Below are 27,887 nucleotides of genomic sequence, written 5' to 3' on the forward strand. Positions count from 1 at the left end.
GGAATCCTTTATTTTGTTTGTTTTTTAATTAGTTTTTATGGGGGGGCTGTGTTACAAAGCAAGCAGATAAGCACCATCCTTTGTTGAAGCCACAACATTAATTCCTATCTCAAAGTCCAACTGAAACAACTTTTTGCAGCAATTCCTCCTTTCAGGGAGATGTATAAGAGTCTATAATCACCCGGAATCATAGAAACCTGCTCCTAGGGGCAAAGCAGTCTTTGCCCCTTCCCCAATAAAATATCTGAGGGGGCTGGGCCCCTCCAAAGTTGATGGGCATTGCCATTCAAATGGTGTGCATGCACTACACCATATGATCAATTATGTAGTGTGGGGCTTAGCTTCCCTGTCCCCCAATCTTTTATTCAAGTTGGCACCCCTGGTCAGAATCCAAATGAATTGGAAGTGAGCAGAAGATAGCAATGAAGCCCAAAGGGAATGGGCTAATATCCAAGCCAGGCAGCTCAAATAATTTAGACCACTTTCCATATTAAAAGCAGCACCAGCAACCCATGCCATATAAATCTAAAATGTAGGCCTGAGCTGCTTCTACAGTAAGGTTACCAGATGTCCCCGTTTCCCAGGGACAGTCCTCAGATTTACAAATTAGTCCCCTGACAAAATCCTATCATTCCTACTGAAGTTGGAAAGTGTCCCCGGAGTCATTGAAAAGAATCTGGTAACCTTATTCTACAGGGATTTTAAAACATGGAAACCAAAGCACTCAAAAAATATCTGGAATGTTGGCTTTAATAACAGAAATGGCTGCTGGAAGGTTGTTTTGAGAAGTTAAAGGTAAGTGTAAAAAATCTAGTTACTTTCCCTGAATTCCTGCCTTTTGCTTATCAAGATGATCATGACTGCTATAGATTGACCAAGATTTAGCTGTCCCAGTATTGCTAAAGATCTAATCTAAAAGTCAGTTGACTACATCAGCTGGTAGACTTGCACAATAACAGCTTGTGTGGATGATCAATTTAAGCAGTGTAATGCAAAATAAGGATGCACATGGAACTCCTAGCAGTAGCTTATGTGAGTGAAGCATGCTGGGAATGAGGATGGGGTAGGCTGGACCTGAGGAGAGATGTAGTACAAAACATCTGGATGGCACCAGGTTGGGCACAGGCTGCAATGGCTTAATCTACATGGCCAAATCCTAAATGGTGAATGATGAAGAAGAGAGCTCCAGTAGCAGTACTCTGTTATACAATATGGCCTTGGCCGGCCTACATCCATTCTAGGACAGTCAAACAGCAGTGTTGTTGGTATTCAGCTTGATAAACTTCCATTGGAGATCACCAGATTGAACTTTGTAAAATTGGATATGTCTTTTGTATTTTTTCTTCTACTTCATATTTATATTCACCAGTTTAGATTGCAGGTCACTGACATCTCATATTACTATTGCAATATCTAATGTAGCTGCTACTCTGATTTTTATTTGCATCTCAAGATAACCATCAAAGTTTTGGTTAGGAGGAATCGACAGGAGTATGCCCTCAGAACTATATTCCTTTTTTGGCCTGGAATTTCTACCCATAGTGTTGCTGTGAATAAATTTATTTTTTCTCCATTTGAGATTTCTAATTTATTAGACTCTATCCCTTCTTTGACAAATAGGGCAACACCACCCCTGTATGACCTACCCTGTCTTCTGTAGATTTTATATCCAGAAAGGATTTTATCCAGGAAAAGGTTTTATATCCAGGAAGAGATTTATATTCAGGAAAAGCTGAACTTTATGTGAAAATTCAGCCTCCCTTCAACAGTTTCTTTGTTTCAGCAGAAATGTTGAATTTTTTTTTTCCCATTTCAAGCATGCCAAAGGCACTGAAAATTCCATTCCTATACAAAAATGCTTGCTATAAAACAGTTCAGATTGCAATTTATACTAGAAAATAAAATAAAGGTTTATTTAGTGTATGTCAAAGGACATTTAAAACCAACTCAAATGCAATGGGCACAATCCAACACAAACTTAAGCACACTGTGTTGAATTGTGGCCAATATGTTTCAGGTGAACAACATCAGCAAAGGTTTTTTAGGAGTGGACAACAGAATAATTCGCTGTAGCACCTAGAGGAAAAGAGGACCTCAAGGTCAGACATGCTTTTCAGATGTTAGGACCCTTAGAAGGTGTCCCAACAGTCATGGCATTCATTGGATTGCCATCTCCAAGGGTGGAGAGAGAGGTAGGCCTTTGAACAGGGCGGTTTGACCTCCTTTGTCGCCTTTGTGAGGCTGTGGAACTTGACGCCTCTCTAGAGTTGGAGCTCTGACACTGGAGAGGGCAAAATATTTTCAGCTTTTATTTTAGCAGGATTGGGTTATGTTGGATCTGCTCTTTTATACATATGGTATATTGGCAAGCATTTTATGTTCTGTTTACTCTTGGTTTTCTACTTTAATGTTTGTTTTTGTAAGTTGCTTTGAGTTCACCAGGGGCGGGGGACAACCTCTAAATGCTGACGATGATGGCGATGATGCTCTGCTCTGAGGGCATGTTGGGATTTTGTTGGGAGAGCCCCCCACCCCTGTTCCCCTGCCCTGCCCCCAGAAAGGGTTGTGGTTTCATTATATATTTAAAAGACCCAGAAAAGGAAACAGAACAATGGAAAACCACAAAACTCCATCTTCCACCATGCTGATGTGAGCCCAGCAGGGCGTAGGAAAAGGTGACTTTTCAGCCTTCTGTTCTGCTACTCCCCTTCTGTTTTTGGGTTGTTCTGTAAATCCCATTCATGTTTTGGCACACCCTTCTCTAGCACACAAACCCCTTTAATATAATGTTTACATGGTAAAGGTAAAGGGACCCCTGACCATTAGGTCCAGTTGTGGCCGACTCTGGGGTTGCGGCGCTCATCTCACTTTATTGGCTGAGGGAGCCGGTGTACAGCTTTTGGGTCATGTGGCCAGCATGACTAAGCCACTTCTGGTGAACCAGAGCAGTGCACGGAAACGCCGTTTACCTTCCCGCTGGAGCGGTACCTATTTATCTACTTGCACTGGCATGATTTCGAACTGCTAGGTTGGCAGGAGCAGGGACCGAACAACGGGAGCTCACCCCATCGCAGGGATTCGAACTTCCGACCATCTGATCAGCAAGTCTTAGGCTCTGTGGTTTAACCCACAGTGCCACCCGCGTCCCTGTTTACATGGTAGGGGCAGCTTATTCTTCATATATGAATGACCAGAGCTAGCTTGTGGAAAGGTTCCATACCAGCAGCTCCCAGAAAGGAGTGGTTCAGGAATGGAGGTTTTTCACTTGATAGGGCCCATTGGGTCAAGCTTACAACCTGAGCCCTCACATGGAACCACTGCCAACTGGAAACTCTTGTAAGCAGTAGTAATGCTGCTCATAACCATAACTGTGATAAGCACTTGCAGCCCCAAAACAGAACACTCTGGTACAGAACAGCATTTAGGGCGACATTTTCAGGACTTCGTTGCAAACGTTTTCCCAAGCGGAATAAGGGCAATCTCTCTGAGGGCACTGGCTCACCAGGAGGTTGATAGAAGCATAATGTTGGGTAACATGACCCTAACCCAGGGGTTATCAACTTTGTACTTGAGGCATACAGAGGTCTCCACTGGTGCCCACAAAGCCTTGCTCACCCCGCAGAGTTCGGCTTGTAAGAAGTACAGTATTCTCTTATAGCCAGAGTAGGCTGTGGAATATGCTTGGCTGCAGAGTGTGTGTGGTGCTCGCGGTAGCCTATCCAGTTTGCAAGTGTGCCTACAGAACCAAAAAAGGTTAGCAAGCCTTTGCCCTAAACCAAGTAAAACTTAGTGAATGGGTCTGATTCACCGTCCATATCTAATTGATTGCTATGTTTGCATTTGACAAGAAATTATATCCAATTAGATGCATGCAACCCGCCCGCCCCCACCCAGTAGCACTTGACCCAGCTTTCCTGCTTAAGTAACCATCCTGATTTATGCCACATTTAGTATGGATTGCATCCACTGATCTATAGGGGAGGGGTGTTGATGTGGAGGGTTGTTGCCCTACGAGTGGCCACTTTGCCTCTTCCAGCATTTGTGATTCCCTAAACCTGTTTGCATAATCATTTTCCAAAGGAACCTGGCCCTGCATATTGAATATTCCCTCTCATTTCAAAGATGTTTTCATTTCCCCTTACATACAAATCTACCATCATGCTATATACCACACCAGTAAAATAACATAATAGATGGGGCTTTCCCACAAGCTATATAAAGGATGGACTGCACAAAATAGATTGCGGGGAACATATCACTGATAGCTTTTTGCAGCTGAACATTGGGTTATAAAACACCCAAGTAGAGGTTGAAGGATTTTTTTTTAACCACCTCAATCCATTTCTAAGCTTTTTAAAAAAACTCTGGAATGATGATCTGGCAAATAGGGTCATCTACATAACCACTGAGCTCTTAAAAAACACCAAACAAACTATTTTCTTTATTGTGTCAAAGAAGGGGTGGAATCTGTGCATCTGTGTACATTGCTCAGACTATGCAGTTCAAATTAAACCTGTGCACACACAAACACGAAAAAGAGCAAGCTGTACCTTGTATATCATGTGGTACTTTCAGCCATCACAGCAAGATGAGGGTGATAACAGACAAATCCCTCCGGCTACTGCATCTTCTCCTCCGCCTCCCTCCTCCAAACGAGAGACCATACAAGGGAACACAGCAGAACTGCAAATTACTGTACTGCGCAGTTCCTACTTAATAATGACATTCCATAAGTTAGCAAAAAATCTGCCAACATCTGCAAGCTCCTCCACACCGCTGTGAGCCAAAGTTAAAAATCATGTGTGACAGTGCTGTGGAAAATGCAATTGATTCCATTCTGATTGTGTCAGTTCCAAACACAGACAATATTGATGATGCTGTACAGTAATCTTATTGGGCTTGGACCCAACTGAACATTGGTCTTTGTCAACTCATTATTCCTCTATCAGAGGGATCTTGGTAGATTGATCTTGCCAGAAGCTCTTGATGTGTCTCACAAATCACTGTTCTGCTGTTGGCAGGCAGATTCGAGTGCTGCACGGTAATTGCTGTTTTTTTCCTTCCCCCAGAAGACTGTGACTACATATTGCGAGTCATTGTCATATGAGAGAATATAACTGTCCTAACAGATAATGTAGTTATCTGTGTAGCCTTCAATCAGGCCAAGAGATGTGGCCATGCTGTGGATGCTCCTGAACAAGGTGAACATTGTCTCCTCACCTACTTCATTAACACAGCTTGATTTGAGTGGGAAATACATTTGTATTAAAGATGAAGCCCAAACCAATGGCCACATGCAAATACGCTTTTTACACACATGTTACTTTTAGGACAACTGTGAGCATTAGTGAGCACTGGCACCAGCTTTCTAACATATGCAAACACCAAGCATAATATTGGCCTACGGATCAGTAAGTGGCAGTCAACATTACGCAAATGTCCTGATGCGGACCACTGCTGTGCTAGCAGAGCTATCATTACATAGTATTAGGTTCCACCAGACGCAATAAGCTTTGCCAACTTGTTAGGCAACTCCAGTGCTATCCAGAATGTGGCTATAGAAACAGCAAGTTGTAGTTTGCACAGGCAAAGATTGCCACATGCAGTTCACCACAGCATAAGAATAATTACACTATGGTGGTCCTGAGTACAGTGGTGCCCCGCAAGACAAATGCCTCGCAAGACGAAAAACTCGCTAGACGAAAGGGTTTTGCGGTTTTTGAGCTGCTTCGCAAGACGAATTTCCCTATGGGCTTGCTTCGCAAGACGAAAACGTCTTGCAAGTTTGTTTCCTTTTTCTTAAAACCGTTAATATCCAGGGTGCATTGCTTGAAGAGGTGCAGTTGCGACTTGACTTCGAGGAGCAACTCATAGCACGCGGTGTGGTAGCCTTTTTTGAGGTTTTTGAAGACTTGGTTGATTTTTTAAGCTTTTCCAAAACTTCTTTTGCAGCCATTTGGTAAGTTAAACTTTTAAAACTTTTTTTGGGGGTTTTGGATTTTGGGTTGGGGTGTTTGGAATTCAAGGACTTGGTGTTGGGGAGGGGTTTGCAAGAATCTGGAGGCTTGTGTGGTTTTTTTCTGCATTTTTCTGATTTTTTGTGACCATTGGGCCACTCTGCTGTTTTTTTAAAAAAAAAATCTGGGTTTGAATTTCTGTGTGGTGGCTGGCTGGGGGAACAGTTGGGGAGGGGTTTGCAAGAATCTGGGAGCTTGTGTGGTTTTCTTTTTTTTTTTTGAATTTTTATGATTTTCTGTGACCATTGGGCCATGTTGGTTTTTTTTTAAAAAAAAATCTGGATTTGAATTTCTGTGTGGTGGCTGGCTGGGGGAACAGTTGGGGAGGGGTTTGCAAGAATCTGGGAGCTTGTGTGGTTGTTTTTTTTTTTTGAATTTTTATGATTTTCTGCGACCATTGGGCCATGTTGTTTTTTTCAAAAAAAAAATTCTGGATTTGAATTTCTGTGGGTGGCTGGGGGAACAGTTGGGGAGGGGTTTGCAACAGTTGGGGAGGGGTTTGCAATTTCTGTGTGGTGGGTGGCTGGCTGGGGGAACAGTTGAGGTTTTAGAAGACTTTGCTGATTTTTGAAGCTTTTCCAAAACTTCCTTTGCAGCCATTTGGTAAGTTAAACTTTTAAAACTTTTTGGGGGGTTTTTGGATTTTGGGTTGGGTGTTTGGAATTCAAGGACTTGGTTCTGGGTTTGAATTTCTGTGTGGTGGGTGGCTGGGTGCTTGTGAATTTTTTGGATGTGAAGCACTGATTCTCTCTTGTTCTTCTTTTGAGTTTGCGAAGGTGGGAGCTGTGCTGCCATGGGACCCAAGAAGACTGCTGCTGCAGAGGCCGGCGAGAGGAAGAAGGAGAAGGTGACGCTGGAAATGAAGAAGGAGATCATCCGGAAGCACGACAGTGGAATGCGTGTGACAGACCTCGCCAGGGAGTACGGGAGGAATCCATCGACCATCGGGACCATCCTGAAGATGAGGGAGAAGATCCTTGCGACTGATGCAGCCAAGGGAGTCACCAGGATCGTGAAGAACCGCCCAGCTGTTCTGGAGGAGGTCGAGAAGTTGCTGCTCATCTGGTTAGAAGAGAAGCAGCGTGCAGGGGACACAGTGACTGATTTGTGAGAAGGCCAAGGCCTTGCACGCAGACCTTGTCCGGGAACAGCCAGGAACCTCAGGCGAGCCAGAAGTCTTCAAGGCAAGCAGAGGCTGGTTTGACCGGTTCAAGGCAAGATCTGGAATCCACAGCGTGGTCAGGCATGGAGAGGCTGCCAGTTCTGATGTTCCTGTGGCTGAGGACTTTGCAGCGGAGTTCCTGGAGGCTGTGAAGACTGAGGGCTATGTTCCACAGCAGGTCTTCAACTGCGACGAGACCGGGCTGTTTTGGAAGAGGATGCCCAAAAGGACTTTCATCACACAGGAGGAGGCCAAGTTGCCTGGCCACAAGCCCATGAAGGACCGTCTGACCCTGCTCTTCTGTGCCAACGCAAGCGGCGACCTGAAGATCAAGCCCCTGCTGGTGTACCACTCGGAGAACCCACGGGCCTTCAAGAAACACAAGGTCGACAAGGAGCAGCTGAGTGTCATGTGGCGACCCAACAGTAAGGCTTGGGTCACACGTGTGCTGTTTGTGGACTGGGTCAATCTTGCTTTTGGCCCTGCTGTCAAACAGTACCTGCTGGACAACGACCTGCCGCTGAAGGCTTTGCTTCTGATGGACAATGCTCCTGCTCATCCTAAAGGCCTTGAGTTGGACTTGTTGGAGGAGTTCAGCTTCATCAGAATCATGTTCCTGCCGCCTAACACCACGCCACTGCTCCAGCCAATGGATCAGCAGGTCATCGCCAATTTCAAAAAACTCTACACCAAGGAGCTTTTCAGGCGATGCTTCGAGGTGACTGATTGCACCACCATCACCCTGCGGGAATTCTGGAAGGACCACTTCGACATCGTCACCTGCTTGAAGATGATCACCACAGCCTGGAATGGGATCAGCCAGAGAAATTTGAATTGTGCTTGGCGCAGCCTGTGGCTGGACTGTGTGGCACCAAGTGACTCTGATGCACCAGAGTCAACAGTGGTGCAGGACATTGTTGCCTTGGGGAGGACCATGGGCCTGGAGGTCACAGAGGAGGACATCAGCAAGCTGGTGGAGGAGCACGACCACGAGCTGACCACCCAGGAGCTGGTTGAACTGCAGGCAGAGGCTGCGCAGGAGCAGGCCTCGCTGGAAGAGGAGGAAGCAACTGAGGAACGGCTGTCCTCCAAAGAACTGAGGTACATTTGCCTGAAGTGGAAGGATGTGCAGGCTTTTGCACAGCGGCACCACCCTGACAAGCACGTGGCACATGACCTTGTGAACACTTTTGATACGAGGGTCATGTCACCTTTCAGGGAGGTGCTGAAAAGGCGGATGAAGCAGCAGACCATGGACAGGTTCTTCAGCAAGAAGCAAAGAGTGGAAGAGGAACCTTCTTTGAGTTGTCCCCCAGAGTCTTAGAAAATGTACTGTACACTTTGTTGATTTTTAAATGTTTTTCTGTCATGTTTAGAAACTGAATTTATTGTTCCTTCAATTTTTGAAATGCTCTTTACAGTATGTGTGACTTTAAAGAGCACTTAATAAACTCTTGTTGTACCAAATTTGGCTTTGTTTGGACTTTTTTTGACCATAGGAATGCATTAATTGAATTTCAATGCATTCCTATGGGATTTCGTGCTTTGCAAGACGAAAAATTCGCTAGACGAAAAAACTCGCGGAACGAATTAATTTCGTCTTGCGAGGCACCACTGTATCTAGGAAGATGTAGCCTCCCAACAAACACTTTGTATGATATCCTATTACCCACTTGGAGTCATTAAATTTATTACAACGCTCTACATCTTGTACCTGACATGAATTGGGGAGGATTGGCTGGTAGCATCAGATGGTTCAAAAGCACTATCATTATTTAAACTTCAGTGGTGCATTTGTGCAACACCTTTCTGGTGTTTCCTGATCCTGTCAAGGTGTCAGGAACGACCAGCTTCTGCACTGCTTGTTGGCTCCACTGCAAACCTCTTTACATGTGTTGTTTTACAAAGGAACTCATGAGCCAAGAAAAGGGCAATGGTTTTCAGAAGCTGCTCTAAACCATTCCCTGTACTGCAAAGATCAAATGTCAGAACTCAGGAAAATGATAGGAATGTGTGGGGTGAGAAAGATATTATGAAAATGCATCATAAAATGTTTTTAATATTTGCTGCAGAAATTCCAGATAGCAGACGTCTGCTCTGGTTTTCTTTAGAACAGATTTACAGCAACTTTGAGATACATCCTCCCCAAACTTCAACTTATCAAAAGAAACACAATCATATCTTGTAGGCAACACAAGACCTCGAGTTTGTCTTCAGCTGGTAGATGTTAGACCACTATACCCACACCATGACTACACGCATGTGAAATTGCTTTGAAAATCTTTACTTTTAATTTAACCCAGAGAAAATGTTTTCTTTCTACCAAGTGTTCTATCCCTCTTTCATGGCAAAAGAAGTGAGTTCTGCTTTGATCTACATAATGGATCTGTTGAAGTGTTTTCTGTTCCCCAGATGTGTGTCAGAGCCCTTTCGATAATGTCAAGGTCATTTGACTAGCAGGCTGGGCTTGAGGCATTCATGAGAAACCAAAGAAAAATATGTATCTTTAGAGAAAAGTTACATCGCTAAAAAACCCCTACCCCACTGATTTGCTGCTGCAAATATGCAAGACGAACTCACTCATTCTGAAAATACTACACTGCTCCTTGATATATGGCTATTTGGGGCATAACTGGGGATGACCTATAACTTTCAGTTCTCCTGGGAAGCAGACAGTGTCATTGGAGTCTCTGAAAGCCACAGTAGCTTCCTAAGATACTCAGTTCTGGTCCTTGGTTTAATCCATTTAATCTTTTTAATAACTTCACATAAGCTTTCCACACACATGATCACTGTTGCAAATCTATTGTATACCTGCCCTAATGTGCCTGTTTTGAAATGGATGACCCAACCTTTATGATAGGCATGGAGAATCCCTGGCCCTCAATATATCTTTGTTCTCCAGCTCCTATCAGCTCCTGCTAGCAGAGCCAGTGGTCAAGGATGATGGGAGTTGTAGGCCAACAGTATCTGGGAGACCAAAGGTTCTCCACTCCTGCTGTACAGAATGCTCAATGCATGGTTAAACAATTGAGATATCCACTACGGTGATATTGGACAAAAGACTGTTATTAGATGATCAATCTATGGAAACACGTAATGAAGTTTGTTATTTTTGTGAGGAACAGGGTTGGTGCAATGAGGTGGAAGTGTTGAAATATGGTGTTTGGGAATGTTTAAAGGAAGCTTATTGTGAAATTACCGGGGTATAAGAAGGTCCTAGTGTGTAGAAGTTCTCATGTGGATCCCTATAATTTTTAAAGACTAAGGGTATGACCACCTATGTGATATGTGGACAATCTAAAACTAACTGCAGGGCTTATGTGGAAGCAGGGAGTAACAGAAAGTGATGGAGAGAACTCGAAGAGACATATATCCAAATATGGATTTGTAGAAGGAGGAGGTCCTAGTTTTTCTGGTATGGGAGAGGGGGGTGGAAATCTCAAACTTGTCTCAGCCACTTTCTGACATGGGGAGAACTCTTTCTTGTGTTTCAAATGAAAGCAGGCACTGATTAGTTATGCTTGATGTTTGATGGATGAACATTTCCTGGTTTCTCTACAACCAGTAACATTTGGCTATCTTATTTTTGCATTCAAAGAACCCTAAGAATGTTCACCATATCATTTTTGTTTTTACATTGATAGGTCAGATGTTTGTATTCCTTGCATTTCATTCCCCTCTGATCTTACTGCTACCATCTGCCCCCCCCCCCGTGTTTATATATCTGCCAACTTAGGATGGCAATGTATGCATCTGGTGAAGTAGATTATGACCCATGAAAGCTTCTGCCATAATTAATTTGTTAGTCTTTAAGGTGTCACAAGACTCTCCACTGTTTACACTAGCTACAACTAGTCTTCCAGGGGTAATTAAAGACACTGGATTTTGGATGTGACACATATTCAAGCAGCCCAGACTCGATGCACCTCAGCAATAGTATCCTTTTCTATATTTCATCATGTTACATAAGATCATTGGTGGGATCCCAATAGTTGTGGCTGTAAGCTAGAGAGAGAAATATATTTGGAAACTTCCCAACGGCTTGAAACTCTATCCTCTTGGGAACATAACTGAGTAGAGCCTGAGAGTCTGGGAAACTGGTAGAAGGTGAGGACATTCTGTTTCAATAGCCTATGAGATACCCCAAGGCACTTGGGCTCTCAAAATTGCTACAGAAGCAACATTATAATTCTTAGTGTAACTGACTAGAACAAGCTTCTAATACATGTTCTGTAGGCTTTTGCACATACAAAAGCTAACAGCTCAGACTTCTGAATCTTTGCTCCGCAGCAGAGATGGAGAGGATCCCCCATCCTGGTGTTGTTGTACACCAATTCCCATCAGCTCCAGCCAGCATGGCTAATTGCCAGGGGTGATGGGAGTTGCAATCCAATGACATCGAGAGCCAAAGGCTTCAAAAGCCTGCTCTGCAGATTCCCATCTCCTCTAAATCCCCAAACCCAGTTTGCTACTTGGTTCTTTGTGCAAAGCTCTCCTGACTGCTGACAACTGGTGTCACACACTAGGAATACTTACCGGTACTTCCTTTTGACCCTTGACTTACACCCTGAATCCTGCCTCCAATTAGCTCAGGTTGTTAACTTTCATCCTACTTCTGATCCCTCAGAGCCTACCTTGTCCTTTAAGCAAGATTTGGGTGGAAGACAGATAATTCAATCTGGCTTAGCTTTCTAATAGGGTTCAAGGCTGAATATTTGTTACATTCTGAAGCTGTTTAATTGTTGAATTTACATGGCAAAGAGTATTTGCCTGTTTGGGTTTTCGGAGCTGTGAACAGCTGGAAATTCTAATATATAAATAAAACAATGCCTTTATTTAAATTACAGTAAGGCTAAGATACGTGAGCTAAAGGAAATAAGAAGTCCAACAGTACGACAAGGGTGTGAAGCTTCTTTAATGCAAAATATCCTGAACTTGAAGTACAATTGCTCTCTGAAAGGTCTTACAATATTACTTTATCCAGCTGGGTCCCTGTTTGCAAGTACATAGCATTAAAGGTGAGGCTGGGAACTGGCGGTGTCAGGTTTCATAGAGAAAACTGGTTTATCTTTTACTAACAATCTTTAGCAATGTGCTGTGACCTGCCCTTGGAGTAGTGGTTTAACAACCTTTGCCCGAGCACACTGTGCCTCTTCTTATATCTTTAATAGTTTACTTGATGGACTATGAAGAACTGCTAGATGACAGTTCTATTTCATTTTTGTCACCACATGGCTCTCCGTTTTTCTCTGAGTCTTTTTCTCAAGGGCACAGTTCTATAAGTCAATGTGGCAATATTCAAGATGGGTATTGCTCTTTCTGCTACTGTATTTTTGAGGCAGTATGTGGAAGTCGGGGACTTGCCAAGATTACAGGCCTTCTGGAGAAAAAATGAAACAGTTTCTGAACTCCAACACATTTCCACTGAAGAAAAATATTTTTAAAAGATTCTACATTTTTTGTTGGAAAAATTCTTAAAAGCATTTTTAAGAATTCACTGATGGTGGTGGATAGCACAATCTAACTGTTATTATATGGCACTAAAGTGCAACTGACATATATCATAAAACTGTTTATACATTATTAATCTTTAATGGTAATATTTATTTGCAATAAAAAAATAGTCTTACGACAAACCATAGCTTTGATCCTGTTGCAGACCCCGCTTCTGACACTTCTATTTTGGTAAGACAGAGCAGCTCAATGGTAGAATACAAACTTTGCATGCAAAAGGTCTCAGAATCAGTCCCTGACATCTCAAAGTACAGCTGGGAAAGACTTCCATCTGAAAGAGCTGCTGCCAGTCAGTGTGTAGACATTACAGAGCTAGATGGATGAGTTGCCTGATCTGCACATGATACAAGTAAGAGCATTTGCCAGAGAGAGTAGCCAAATTCTTCTCACTGGTCTTAAAAATAATACTTTGAGAACTAAGCACTTGATTTATTGCCGGCGGAAACAAAATTTGATTCTCCTATCATATGAGCTTCAAAGCTTTAAAGGCAAATAGCAAATGCTCAGATGTTTCATGAAGAGAGAGAGGGGGAAAACAAAGGAAGGAAATAATTTGCAACAGCACTTGGGCCATATTACAAAAAAGACACCTAAAAATATCTATGTGAATATGAAAGATGCTTTGCAGTTTAAGAACCAGTTAAATTTCAAAAAATTCGTACATCCAACAGTTACTCAGATTGGTCAGGTTTCATATGACAGTGCCCTTGAAATTTTAAGGATAACAAAAACCACCAGATTGAAGGCCCTTCTCACATTACTGGGGTGAAGTGGATTCCCCATTGCTTTATTCTTCACTTCTCCCAAAAAGGCTGTTTATGTTATGGGGAGAGGAGCTCCTTCAGATAACTGGGTCCTAAGCTGTTTAGTTCTCTATATGCCAAAACCTGGCAGCCCTGTGACAAATAGGCAGCCAGCACAGGCCTTTGAGAACAGGTGTTATATGGTGTCCTGCAGAAATGCCCACCAGCATTCAGGCTGTTGCATTCTGTACCATCCTCTGGGCTGTCTTCAAGGGCAGCCCCATGGAAAGCAAGTAGCAGTAATCCAGCACAGCACTTTCTAATCTAAATTATTAAACACCACAACAATTGTTGGCACTTGGGTCTCTAAGACTGCGACCCTTTGCACACTTATCCACCCTGAGGTGCACAGTGGGACTAAGTTTTCAGTAAACATGTGCAGGATTGTCCTTGCACATTCCTTTGCAGATGTGATTATTGTCAGATCCCCTGTTTTAAAGGCATTTCTTCTTTAGGCTGCCTTAGACACTAAGCTTTTTAATGTTCATTCCCTGATGAGAACTATCAGTTTGAATCTAGCTTTTTATCTGCTCTGCATCTGAAATACAAGGAGGCAGGAATCTGCTCTTATTTGTATGCTCCCATTATAATACAGCTCCTGCTTTTGTAAAATGGGAATTATCGGCAGGACTCCTCTGTCTCGGTTATGCCTAATGTCAAGATAAAATGCAGAAATTGTTAGGAGTTTATATGTCAGGAGTGTTTTCTTGTTTTTTGTTTTTGTTTTAGCAGTGAAAAATAAGAATGGCTCAAAACCATATGAATCCTCAAATACCAGCTCAGTTTTGGCTTCTAATCCTGAGGCTTCAGAACTGATCTGGGATTTCAGGTTGTATGTTTGTGAGGGGGGAAATGAATAAGAAGCACTTGAACATGTAGTTCAAAAGGAGCACTGCAGGCAATGAAAGGAAGCACAGACACGCTTCTGGCTTATTCCCAATTACCCCAATTGATGCATGGAGCAGAGAGCCATGGCTTGACGAGAAGCTCTGGCACGACGCTTGTAGAGAAATTTGGAGGGAGGGAGAGCACAAAAGAGCATCACATTTGTGGAGGACAATTTGTCAATATTAACTTATCTCCGTATACATTTGATTATTTCCCCCTGAACGGTTTTTCTCTGTTTATTTATTTGCAAGCAGTTAAAGGCCAGTGGGGCAGGGTGGAGCCAATGGGATGGTAGATAGGGCACCAGAGCTTCCCTTTGTGGCTTTATTCCACTTCCACAGAATACCAGCTGCTGGTGAGGAGAGCACTGTTGAGCTCAGGTCCTGCTTCTGGGCTTCACTTGGGGTTTCTAGTTGGCCGCTGTGAGAAAAGGACCCTGGAGTAGATGGGCCTTTGGTCTGATATAACTGTGCTGTTTTTTTACATTCTTATGCACATAGCATGCCATCCCTCACCATTCTTCTGCCAACCCATTCAGTATCACCCTTTGCCAAATTCTGCCCCCCAAAATTTGGGAAACAGCAAAGCCCTCATGGGCATGCCAGTGGTGGGCAAAAATGGACAGAACAATGAATGTGACACACATATATTCTGCACACAGGTGTCATAGGCTAGAAGTCAGCTGCACCTTCTGAATAGCCACCCTGAAGGGGGAGACGGCAGAGTGACTTCACCTGCAGCTGAAGGCTTTCAAGGACACAGAGGAGAAGGTGCTAGTGAGAACTAGCTGGCTGTAGCCTTCTTCAGCAGAGCTTTCAGCAGCAGTCAGATGCTGGCTACAGCGCTTGGATTTCCTGGCTCTACCTTGCTGCTTGTCTTGACCCCTGACCCTATGATCATTAGATTCCCTGACCCCTGGACTGTTTAACCACATGGATTGCTATTTGCCTGGCCCTAGGACTTTGGATGCTGACTCTGCCTCTTGGAAAGTACACCTCAGAGACTCTTCTGGTTGGCTGGCTTCCCACTCTATTGAGCTCTGCACATCGTTGCTCAGCAACGAGACTACTACAATAGATGCACACAAACACACCTCAGCATCCTTCATCCAGGCAAGCAAGAAACATCAGGGCACATTCCAGCCCTGGACCAAAGATCCAAGGACACATTCCAGCCATGCAAAATCCAGCAACGAGGAGTAGACACAGAGCAGGTCTGGGAGGCAATATGGCCTGAAGACAGTCCTGAAGGGTGGCTAGAGAGGCCTGAAGGACCACATTTGGCCCCAGGTCCTGTGATTACCCACCCTTCATCTAGGGCAGTGGTGATACACCTTTGGTTTTCGAGTTGTTACTGCACTAGAACTCCAATCATCCTTGCCCATTGACAATGCTTGCTGGTTAGAGTTGTATTTCAGCAACATCTGGAGTGCCATAGGTTCCCCCCTCCCCCAATCAAGACCATAAAGGAATTCCAGTCTTGTGAGCAACTGCACTGAAGCATCAGCTCATAGGATACGGTATAATGGACCCAACTCCTAAGCTCTGCTCTTGCCACATTGGCAGAACCATGTGATTATCTGGTATGTAGCTGTGCCACACATGCTGTCAGTGGCTTTGGAAGAGGTAAGAGTTTAGGGGAACTACCCTACTCATTGCTTTTTATGTACTTAAAAAAAACAAACTAATTTGCAATTCAACTCTATCCAAAAGTCCATCTAAAGACACCTTTTGCAGCAAAATGGATCAGAACAATACTCACAGAATCATATATTTGGAAGGGACCCTGGAAGTCATACAGTACAACCCTTTTAGACTTTATGTGTTAGACTTTACTGATTGTGACCTTGACCTAGAATTTTATTTGCAGTCATCATTTGATTCTTTAGGTTCACCATCACAACTGTGTTTTTAATTTAGAAACCATTTCTTAAGGATTCTCACTGATTGCCATGTAAGTTTGCCAAACTGTCTAGTAATCTACTTTGTACTGTGGCTGTATAGATGAAAAAGATTCCTCATGCTGCTATGATAAACTAATTGTGGATTGAGAGCTGTATTATGGTTTGGATGTAGTTGAACATTCTCAGACTTCTGAAAACTTTTGCTTACAGATTATTTGCTTTTCCAGCTTTAAATATCAGGTTGTATGAGATAACTTTATATCACAGGTCATTCTGTACCACCAGGTGAGCTATGCAACTCCGTATTTTATTCCTCAGAACTTAACGTAACAATAATTAAAATGGAGCCCTGGGGTGTATGATTGAAGATAAATAGCTTAAAATGTTGTATGGAAGGTCTGAGCCAAAATAGGCACTTTCCAAATTGGTCCAAGTTAAACTGAGTCTTTTTCTGAGATACTGAATCAGGCCCTGGTTGAAACACACCACTACAGGGCCACAGGTTCCCCATGACTGCCACAAGGGATGCAAAAAGAGAATCTGAGGACTATGTTTCTGAAACCATTAGGAGCAACAACAACAATGAAACCTTTCTTTAAATATGTCAGAAGCAGGAAACTGGCAAGGGAGATTGTTGGACTGTTGGATGAATAGGGAGTAAAAGATGTGCTAAATAAAGGTAAGGAGACTGCAAGAAAGCTGAATGAATTATTTGTCCCTGTCTTCACTGCAGAAGATGTGGGGCAAATAGTTATAACTTTCTCAGGAAGTGAGAACGAAAGCTTTAGTGCTATAATATGTATACAGTAGTACCTTGGTTCTCAAACTTAATCCGTTCAACCCCTGAAACCATTTGAAAGCCAAGGCACTGTTTCTGATTGGCTGCAGGAGAGTCCTGCACTCAATCAGAAGCCGTGTCAGACGTTCGGCTTCCAAAAAACGTTCACAAACTGGAACACTTATTTCCGGGTTTGCGGCATTTGGGAGCCGACTTGTTCAGCAGCTAAGCCCTTTGAGAACCAAGGTACCACTGTATTCTAGTGTACTACTTTACATGCATGCATGGGAAGAGTCTGTAATTTAGTCTCTTTGCTGGCAGAAAGTCCTGAGTTCAACCCTCAGCATCTCAGAGTCAGTGGATCAGAGCCAAATCTGATAAGTTGTAAGCTGTCTTGAGGCCCTGTTGAAATCAAAGGCAGGCTATACATAGAAACGATAATAATGATGAGAAGTCTTTGCAAAATATATATTAAAAAGTAAAATAAAATTGATATAAAAATTCACATTAACCAATATAAGCAAGAATTCATTTATACTAATCTCAAGAGCAAGTTTGCAGCTATTTTCAGCAGAGGTACATTGCCATGAAAAGCTATAGAAGTTTATTAGTTAGTGGTTGCGAAACGCCCAATCCCCTGACCTTAAAACATTGCAACACGATTCATTTGATGCTTTATTTTAACGAGTTCATAACTAATGAGTTGATAGAACAGAATATTCAAATTTGCGTATTGGCTTGTTTTATGTATAACAAAACTGTACCTGAGAAAGCATGGCATGTCATATGTACAGCGCATCTCTGCAGAGGGAGTTTCTTGAGGGAGGGCAAGAGAGTATTAACATAATATGTATTTCCAGTGTACCTAGCTGACGGGGTAAATTTACAGCTAAAGTGTGTGGACTATAGCTCACAATCACTTGGTTCCACAGTGTTTTACATAACCCCTCAGGTGTCTGAGAACTACATTCCCTCAGTCAATCACTCTTCATAATATATCGGGCACTACCCGGCCTGATGGGGAGGAAGCAAAATTGAGCATGTAAAGTACAAAAATACATATTCATAATAGAAAATCCAACATGTTATTTCAGTTTGTTGATGTCTGTAAGGACGTGGTGGGTGAAAGATGGATAGGCCAAGTTAAGTGATGTTCTTGTAGATTCACCATGATGTGTATGATAAAAGAGACCCATTAAATAGTATATCTTATTTATGGAGCAGCAGAAGCAGCCCCTATGGATTGTCAAATACCCTATGAAATATCACCAGGCATGATAATGCGTTCTTGCTAATAGTCCCATTGTTTATCAGACCTCAGCAGCAAGACAGTTACTGAGAAGGTATTTTGAGGGTTCCCCCCCCCCTTCTTCATTATTTCTATATATAACCCACGAAACAGTTGCAGAGAGTATTGGAAGGGGCTGGTTGGAAGAAGAGGGAACAGAAACCCACAGACTGAGTTAAAGTCCCCATAGCATACCAAGGTGATCCATATATGTATCCGGTAAGGGAATGTGAGACATGTTCCCAAAGGAACTTCCCTTCCATCTTTTTTCAGAGCTCTCTAAGCAGGCTGGATGGACTTACAGTGCTTTAAGTGAGTTAGTGTGCAAAATATGGTCTGAAGCTCAACATCAAAAAAATGAAGATCATGGCCACTGGTCCCATCACCTCCTGGCAAATAGAAGGGGAAGAAATGGAGGCAGTGAGAGATTTTACTTTCTTGGGCTCCATGATCACTGCAGATGGTGACAGCAGCCATGAAATTAAAAGACGCCTGCTTCTTGGGAGAAAAGCAATGACAAACCTAGACAACATCTTAAAAAGTAGAGACCTCACCTTGCCAACAAAGGTCCGTATAGTTAAAGCTATGGTTTCCCCAGTAGTGATGTTTGGAAGTGAGAGCTGGACCATAAAGAAGGCTGATCGCCGAAGAATTGATGCTTTTGAATTATGGTGCTAGAGGAGACTCTTTTTCCCCCTTTCATTTAATTTTTATTAGTTTCAATTCATTATACAACACCAAACATTAAAGCAACAAAAAAGACAAACAAAACACAAAAAACAACAACAACAAAAATAAAAACATTACATAACATAAAACACCAACAAATTAAACTTACAGTAACTAAATAACTAAATCACACAACTTTAAGTGACTTCCCTTCACCTCGGTTTCGGAATATGTTACAAAAGGTTTTCTATCTGCAGTTTCGTTTTCTTAAATTTCTTTGCGTCACAGGCGTTATATCGAGCCTACTGTGATTTTTAGATTTTTTACATCTTTTTCAATATATGTCATAAATTTATTCCATTCATTATTAAACTTTGTACCTTTTTGGTTTCTTATTTCCTGTGTCATTTTTGCCAATTCTACATAATCAAATAATTTAGATTGCCACTCATTTATAGTTGGGATTTTTGATGTTTTCCAGTTTTGTGCTATTAGTGTTCTAACAGCCACTGTTGCATATTGGAAAAGTGTTTGGTCTTCCTTTTTAATTTCTTCTCCAATTATCCCCAGAAGGAAGGCCTCGGGGTTTTTTGTGAAGGTATATTTAAATATATATTTTTAGTTCATTGTAAATAGATTCCCAAAACTTTCTAATTGCCTCACAAGACCACCACATGTGGTAAAAATTGCCTTCCTTAATCTTACATTTCCAGCATGATTTGTCTCTGGTTTTGTACATTTTGTTTAATTTTACAGGCGTGATGTACCACCTGTACATCATTTTATCCATGTTCTCTCTAAGTGTTGTACATGCCTAGAATTTCATACCTTTATTCCAAAGTTTCTTCCACTTATCAAACTCTATGTTGTATCCAAAGTCTATCGCCCATTTCACCATTACTTCTTTTATTTCTTCATCCTTGGTGTCCCATTCAAGCAACTGGCTGTACATTTTTGATAGGAGTTTTGATTTGTTTTCTAATATTTCTACCTGGAATCTGGATTTTTTTCGTTCATCCCATTCTTTTTTTCTTCAGTCCACATAGCATTGATTTGATGAAATTGGATCCAACCTGTCAGTTTGTTCTTTATCTCTTCATATGGCCTAATCTTCCATCCATTTTCTGTTTTTACTAGCAAATCTTCATAAGTCCATCTTTCTCCTTCAATATTTATTTTTTTTATTGTTAAGATGTGGATTGGTGATAACCACCAAGGGGTATTTCTTTCCAATAATTTTTTGTTTCTCTCCCATACTTCCAACAGTGGCCCTCTAATAATATGATTAGAAAATCCTTTGTGGACCTTTTCCTTATTACGCCACAAATAAGCGTGCCAACCAAATCTTATATTGAAGCCTTCTAAATCTAGAAGGAGGAGACTGCTAGAGGAGACTCTTGAGAGTCTCATGGACTGCAAGAAGATCAAACCTCTCCATTCTGAAGGAAATCAGCCCTGAGTGCTCACTGGAAGGACGGATCCTGAAGCTGAGGCTCCAATACTTTGGCCACCTCATGAGAAGAGAAGACTCCCTGGAAAAGACCCTGATGTTGGGAAAGATGGAGGGCACAAGGAGAAGGGGACGACAGAGGACAAGATGGTTGGACAGTATTCTCGAAGCTACAAACATGAGTCTGACCAAACTGCGGGAGGCAGTGCCTGGCATGCTCTGGTCCATGGGGTCACGAAGAGTCGGACACAACTAAATGACTAAACAACAACATCAGTGTTTAGAGCATTGGATGGAGACCAGAAGACTCAGGTTTAAGATCCCTACTGAGCCATGGCACATCACAAGGTGACACTGGGACAGTCTATCAGCCTAACCTGCCACACAGGACTGCTGTGAGCATACAATTGGTATGCTGCTTTGAGCTCCACATTTCAACTAGAACATGTCCCAGGTCTGCCTTCAGCATCACTTGGAATCCTTTGAGCTGCGTTACTCTCTGAAGACAGACCATCCTAAAGGTCCACTGAGACTCCCCTCAGTCTGGCTGCTGCAATGTGGTCCATGCTGTGTTAATGACATAACTAAGGTGCCATCTCATGCAACTCTGTGACTCTGCATAATGAGATGTGATGGATTTTCGAATCAGAAGATAATTTCAGTGATCTCTGTTCCTGCATAGGGACTAAATACGGAGTGTTAATGTGATAATGGAGTGTTTTCAGTATCGATATGGAGCCCTGCAGTATACACACTGGCAGAGAAGCAATCACACATTATGTTTCTCTGGAAGTTTAGGCACAGATATCACTCTCAATAGTGGTGTGTTGACTGACAAAAAGCAACATATGAATTGCCCCTCACAGAGCACTTAAAGTAAAAACTATAGGTTTTTTTTGCTATTGACTAAAATGGAGGGCTTCTGGGATTGAGCTCATGCCCTAAAGTAGAAGAAATTTCACTGTTCAAAGATATGACCATTGCATTCATTGAGTTCTTTGTATATTGAAGCATCAGCATTGCTATTACTTATAACACTGAGATTTTATGGGCATGGGCCATTGCCTTTACCCCTTGGTTCTGATTAATAAACTAGGCCCAAATCTCTGTGCAAAGTCAGGCTAGAAGTTACACTCTCTCACCTCTTTCTTTTGTTGAAAACATCTTGCACTGGAATAAATTCTTTTTGCATATTGCGTTCTGTGAGCATAATGCTTCACTTTCCAAATCTGGCTGCTCTTTGGCAAATGCCTTTGTTCACTGGGACTACTGTTTAATTTAATGTCCCCAAATGTGACATTTATCCACCTAGATTTTGTTTTCCAGGATTTTGTTAGAGATGGGCTGAAACCGTGTGACGTAGTTCATTAACCTATTGGACCCTCTTCCCAGGTTTTCATCGACACCAATTTTACGTGCCATGTGTGTCAGAGACAGATTGGGAGCTACACTCTCCCCAGTTGAGATGCCTGCCCATATCTGGAATCATGGCATGCAAGTACAGCAGACGTGTGGCCAGATTTAAAATAGTAGTGTTATTCCACCTTATTAGAAGTGGGCAAGCATTAGAAGACTCCTGCTTTCCCATGTAGTCCATCATCCTCTTTTATAGATGCCTCTAGGAAGCCTACAAATAGGCTATGAAAACAATAGCCCCATGACCCCTAGGCCTCAGTGGTGATGGCATGTAGCTAACATCCATTGATAGCCCCGCACTCTGTGGATTTGTTTAATCCACTTGTAGAGCTGTCCGTCCATCATCACATCTTACGAGAATGAATTTTGGGGATTCATTTTGTTTTGTGTGGAAGAAGGCCTTGCCTTTCTTTGCCCAGAATCTACAGTGGTGCCTCGGGTTACAGACGCTTCAGGTTACAGACGCTTCAGGTTACAGACTCCGCTAACCCAGAAATAGTACCTCGGGTTAAGAACTTTGCTTCAGGATGAGAATAGAAATTGTGCAGCAGCGGCATGGCGGCAGTGGGAGGCCCCATTAGCTAAAGTGGTACCTCAGGTTAAGAACAGTTTCAGATTAAGAACGGACCTCCAGAACGAATTAAGTTCTTAACCTGAGGTACCACTATACTGCCAATCAATTGCACTGTTGGCTAAACAATATGCTACATTAAATATGTAGCATGCAGCTATATCAGCTTGTTTGTTTAAAAGAAAGATACAAAAAATGTGGGATTATATTCAAGAATGCAACGTGAAGGGAGTAGAAGCTGCACCTTTCCCTACCGTTCTGTGACCCTGACAAAAACTGTTCCCATGTGGTTTAGCCTTTTCTTGTCAACAAGTTGCTTCAGCCCCTTAATCATCTTTGCCTTGCCAAGTCCTTTACAATTCTTTAATGTGCCTTCAGAGCTTGAGATTCCAGTGGCATAGATACAAACTGAATCCGAGAGACAGTGATTTGTTCACCTTCACTAACTAGAAATTGGACCCATTTTATTATTTATTTTTATCAATTATATTTTTTTGCTTGCCCCTCAGCCAAAGTTCTCAGGGTGATATACAGTACAAAGAAAACAATAAAATCATAAGATTTCATCTGCGAAGTAGCATCAATGCAGGCATCGGAGTTATTCAGCTGTACTGCACTGACTCAAAAGTAGGGGTATGGAGTCAACCTTGCGACCTTTTATTTATGTATGCCAAAATGCAAAACTTCAAATCTATGAGTTGCCATCTTTTAGAATTAGACAGAGAATTCCCTGTGTAACTTTATGGCATCCCAATAGAAGTCATCTCATATTTTTCTCCATTCAGAATCTTCTAACGTATCTGCGCTTCCACTATTTCAGATTTTATTGAATGCTGCTCTGAATGAAGCTTTTGAGAACTTGAAGGGGAGCAGGCTGTCTTTTGTGTCTGAAATGGAGCTGAAAAAATCCACGAGAAAACATCCTATTGTACACACAAAGTCTCTCAGGAGAAACACAACACTAAAAAAGAGACATTCATGCTGCAAATTTTTCTGTTGAAATTTACGTGCCTGTCAGTCTCTCCGTTGAAAGGGTTTCCGTTTTTGGCCTAATGCCGGGAGTTTGATATCCAAGGCTTTGGTGGCAAAGTGATTTGTTTCCTTTTGCTCGGGCCTTTTTGGTGGATGAATTATATTTCAGTTAGCCGCTGTATCCATAGTTACAGTATCTCCCCCCTTTGACGCAGCAACCCTGCCAGGTGAAGTTTCTTCACTTCTCAGCCAACAGGGTTGCCTTAACTCTTTGGTTAAAGCTAATTGCTTTTAATACAGCAGCTCTTTTCCTCTCCCCATAGCATCCCTGGCCTTCCCAAAATCTGCATGATGCCAAGAAAGCCGTTCTGTAACCCCAGGGGAGAAATAAATATATGCATCTATAAACTGGGACCAATCAACAAAGCAAACTTTAATTTGAATGGAAGAACCAGACCCAGGAAAGGTGTTGCAGAAGTTTAGCACCATGCTGCTTATTAAGAAAAACCATCGAGTGGCTGTGCTGGTAACTGTATTGAGCGATACAGTTCGCAACCTCCAGCATCCTGGGAAGACACTGTATTTAAACAAGGGATCTCTTTCTGCTCAGATTTGCTTATTAAGGGCATGGCCTTTAATTCTTCCTCTCCTTCCCCCACCCCCAGTGCTAATTGATTCTCATAGCATTTGAAAGAATCCATGATTAGCAGTCCTCAGGCTAACCAGTAGCATATTGAGTAGCATGCTAGCAAGCCTAGGTTGGGAATTGAGTCAGAATGGTCGGAGCAATGCCAGCTCCAAAGGCTAAATTGGTTACAGAGCTTGGGGAACGAGGAAATGGGAGGGAGAGGGATTTGCCAACTCACTGCCTGGGCTCTTAGCACCATCTGTTGTTGGCAACAAATCTGAGAGAACTCCTCATTTATCCCCCTCCATCAGCCTATGGGCCACAAGAGTGAGTGAATGGAGGTGCATTAGAAAAGTGGGAGTTAATTGGCATACATTGCCATCATATGTACATTGAAGCCTATCAAATTTTGTTAAGTACTAATGGATCCTCAATTAGGAATCTTTCTTATTAACCCAAGAGGAAATGGTGGTGCCTGCTTTTCTGTTCTTCCTGCTCCCCTGCCCGTTTGAAAATTAAGGGGATATCTTAGGTATCCAGGGCCCTTTGATTTTACTAATATTATCATGATTCAGTACAGATGTGAAAAAGCATTTATCATCCCATTTCAAAGCATACACTGGGTTTTGTCCAGAAACATGGGAGGTTGGGGATGTGGGAAGACTCAGTAATAGTTCTTCAACAGTTTGTTTATTTTATTTTTTCATTTTTATATCCTGCTTTTTCATGAAAGTTACTGAATGCACTTAGGTCTAAAATCCCCAAAGAGAAATACTAAAAATATCATCTTAAGACACTTTGCTTCATTTTAAGAGCAGGTTTCATGGATAGATCATGGAGTTCCAGTAAAAAAATAAGGGTAGTTCTGACAAATCTGAAGCCTGAATAGGGATGGATGAAGGCAGTGCTTTCCTTTCTGCCCTGTATTCATTGAATGTAGCACTGTTTCTGTCCCACTGCAGTTCGCCTTCCACCAAAAATCATGTTATTTTGCTGTACCCTGTGGCAAAATTACACGAGTAATTAATTCCACAAATCCTGTAAACGGTGTTTTTCATCATGTCCTTCCACCCCCATTCATTTCACTGCAAGGGAAACACAATTCCGATGGAGGCAGGTGGGGGCAACGTAACAGACTACGTATCATTCGCAGAATGAAAGCAACAGCAGCTGCAAGTATCAACTGTGTTTGCTGGATTGCTTTCCATTCAGGGCATGGGACAAATGAGCGAACACTAGCAATTTCTGATCCCGTTTCAGTTTTTGTTGCAATTCTCCAGCATCCCTAGGCATGTCCACCCATTTCTTACAGCATATATTATATATCTAAGGTGCATTCTGTAGCTGTGCTATAGGTATTCTGATATAAGCTGGCATCTTGCTGTGTGTTCTCAATTGATGAACAATTTCCTCCTCAGCGTTTTGTTCAGTATGTTTCTTCTGTGTATGCAGCTGAGGCAGGTCACTGATCCAATTGGCATCTTCAGCCTCCTTGGAGAATTAACAATGTTCCCCCCCCCCCATACAATGGGGCCTTGTTATATATATATATATATATATATATATATATATATATATATATATATATGAGAGAGACACTCAGAAATGGGTTGTATGGATCAGAGGAGAAGTGTGGGGGGAAGGAGGGGGAGTGGTAGGAATGCAACCTCTTTAATATTAAATGATGCGAATTAATATTTAATGGAGTAAAAGACACATCTTGGTTTGTGTTACTGCTTACAGGAAAATGGGCTGTGTTAATCTGTGCCGAATTGTCCAGAGGATAGTCGAAGTGGTGGAAAGAACAAAGCTGAGAAATGTTGCAGCTCAAGCCTGACATACACTGTAGAGCCCCTTGCCACATCCGGTAGGACAAAATATAGAGTTTCTTCAGAGCTAGAAACACTCTGAGGTTCCGGGTGGGCAGGTGGTGGAATCGGAATCAGGACTTCTGGATTTTGCAGAAGGGCATGATAATATACGCTCGCCTTTATGGAAAAAAAAGGCAGCTGGGCTACTTGACAGAAAATGCCTACAATCAAATGTTTACGTAAGCTCAGGATGTTTTGTGGTGCGTGATTCATTTCAGCAAAAGGCCCTGTGTAGCCGTACCGAATCCAACAGTACGGGGTTAAGGGGAGACCAGAGTTAAGAAGCAGGAAATATTACGGTAGCATGAAGGTGTTAATGTAATCCAATCAGACATGAAGACATTCTGAACAGAGACAATCTCAAATACCCCCTACACTTAGCTCTCCTCTGCCTCCCCGTTACAAGACATATGGTCCTCTGACAGAGTCTCAGAGCAGCAGGTTAGTTTACATACCATATGTATGCAATTGGTCGGCTCGGCAGGGTTGCGTTAAGGTTACTGCATCTGCCCTAACTCAGAATTTCCTTGTACTTGTAGGTTTTGCATCAGGCAGTTATGTTATTTTAGCAGCAATTCTGTTGGATTTCAGTTTTGAAAATCAACACTGGGGTTTCCTTTATTTTCTTTTGATTAATTTTGACTTTGTAATGGTGCCTCCAGAGAGGTAAGAGTCCAGACACATGGTACAGAAACTATTGTCAGAAACTCTAGATTCATAGTAATATTTATCTGAGGGGCACAGGGGGAACCAGTCCTGACTGAACTCAATGTACAAGATTGCCTTTAATGCATCAGTGTTGCAGAGAGCTGATTAGTGTTTTCTCAAATGCAGATTGCTGATACAAGTTACTGAAAGCAAAACAACCCCCCCCCCCCAGCATTTATCATTTAGGATTTATAATTACATTTTCTGAAGTAGTAAATGTTCTTCCAGCTCTTATGACTAAAGCAGTCTTCCCCAACCAGGTGCCCTTGAGATGTTTTGGACTACAACTCCCAGGGATGACCATTGGTGAAGGCGGCACTAGACCATGTAGCTATTTTTGTGGCATACTCTTGTTTTTATACACTGTTGCACATCTAAACTTAAATTGGTAACTATTGTTGAATTAACATTCATTGTTGAATTAACGACTCATTTGCTTAGGACCCTTAGAAAAAGAAGCACAAAAGTGACTGGAAATCCTCAAAATAACGTTTGGCCCAAATTCAGAAAAGTACTTCTGTTCTCCAGTTCCCTTTTAAGTACTATACCTCTTGTTAGATGACTGGCATCCGGGCTCACATGGTGAGTAGTTTATTAATCACCTATCAAATGCTACTTGACTGGTCATTTGAATCTACCCCTTATGTGATTTAAATGGATGCAGATGTGACGGCTGCAAATATATTTGCATTTCCAGATGGCTATAGGTACATTCTATATGCATGCTAATCTTTGCCCAGATGCTGGCTATTATTATATGACATCATGAACAACATTGAGGATACATCCAAATATCACTTTTTAGGCATTTACAGGAGAGTTCATCAAGTCAATCTGTTTTTTTAAAAAAAAAAATTCACACAGCATCAACATTTGCTGTTCATGCTCCCCCCCCTTTGTTTTTTTAAGGCTCAGAAGAGGTCTGCTGCAATAATGCACATTGCAGCAGTGAAGTGTATAGCTCCACAAAATATTGATCTATCTAGTGGGAGAATCAGTTTAAATTTAAAAAGGGTAGGGCTAGCCTTTAAGAAACTAGCTCAGTTTCCCTAGGCTAAAAGGGTTAGGCATTTTTTGTAGGTGAAAAAATAGACTCGGCTGAAACTTTCTGCTTTCAGTTCATCTTGAAACCAGCTGAGAACTAGCCTAGTTCATCAAAGCTAGAGAGAAAGCAATGCCACAAAGCTGGGCTCGGAGAACCGCTGTCTGAAACCCTGGGCAGCTACTACTAATCAGTGTGGACAAG

At 42.2% G+C, this 27,887-nt stretch overlaps 1 long non-coding RNA gene across 1 annotated transcript in view; it reads left to right on the forward strand.

Moving 5' to 3' along the window:
* LOC308596326 overlaps window positions 1-27,206 on the forward strand; it is a 70,543-nt gene extending 43,337 nt beyond the window's left edge. The window contains exons 3-4 of the long non-coding RNA XR_014012462.1: window positions 25,806-25,929; window positions 27,083-27,206. This is a non-coding gene — a long non-coding RNA (uncharacterized lncRNA). The remainder of the gene's footprint in view (window positions 1-25,805; window positions 25,930-27,082) is intronic.
* The last annotated feature ends 681 nt before the right edge of the window (window positions 27,207-27,887 follow it).

The sequence above is a fragment of the Podarcis bocagei genome, assembly GCF_964188305.1.
Source record: "Podarcis bocagei genome assembly, chromosome: 1".
In the NCBI taxonomy this organism is placed as follows: domain Eukaryota; kingdom Metazoa; phylum Chordata; class Lepidosauria; order Squamata; family Lacertidae; genus Podarcis; species Podarcis bocagei.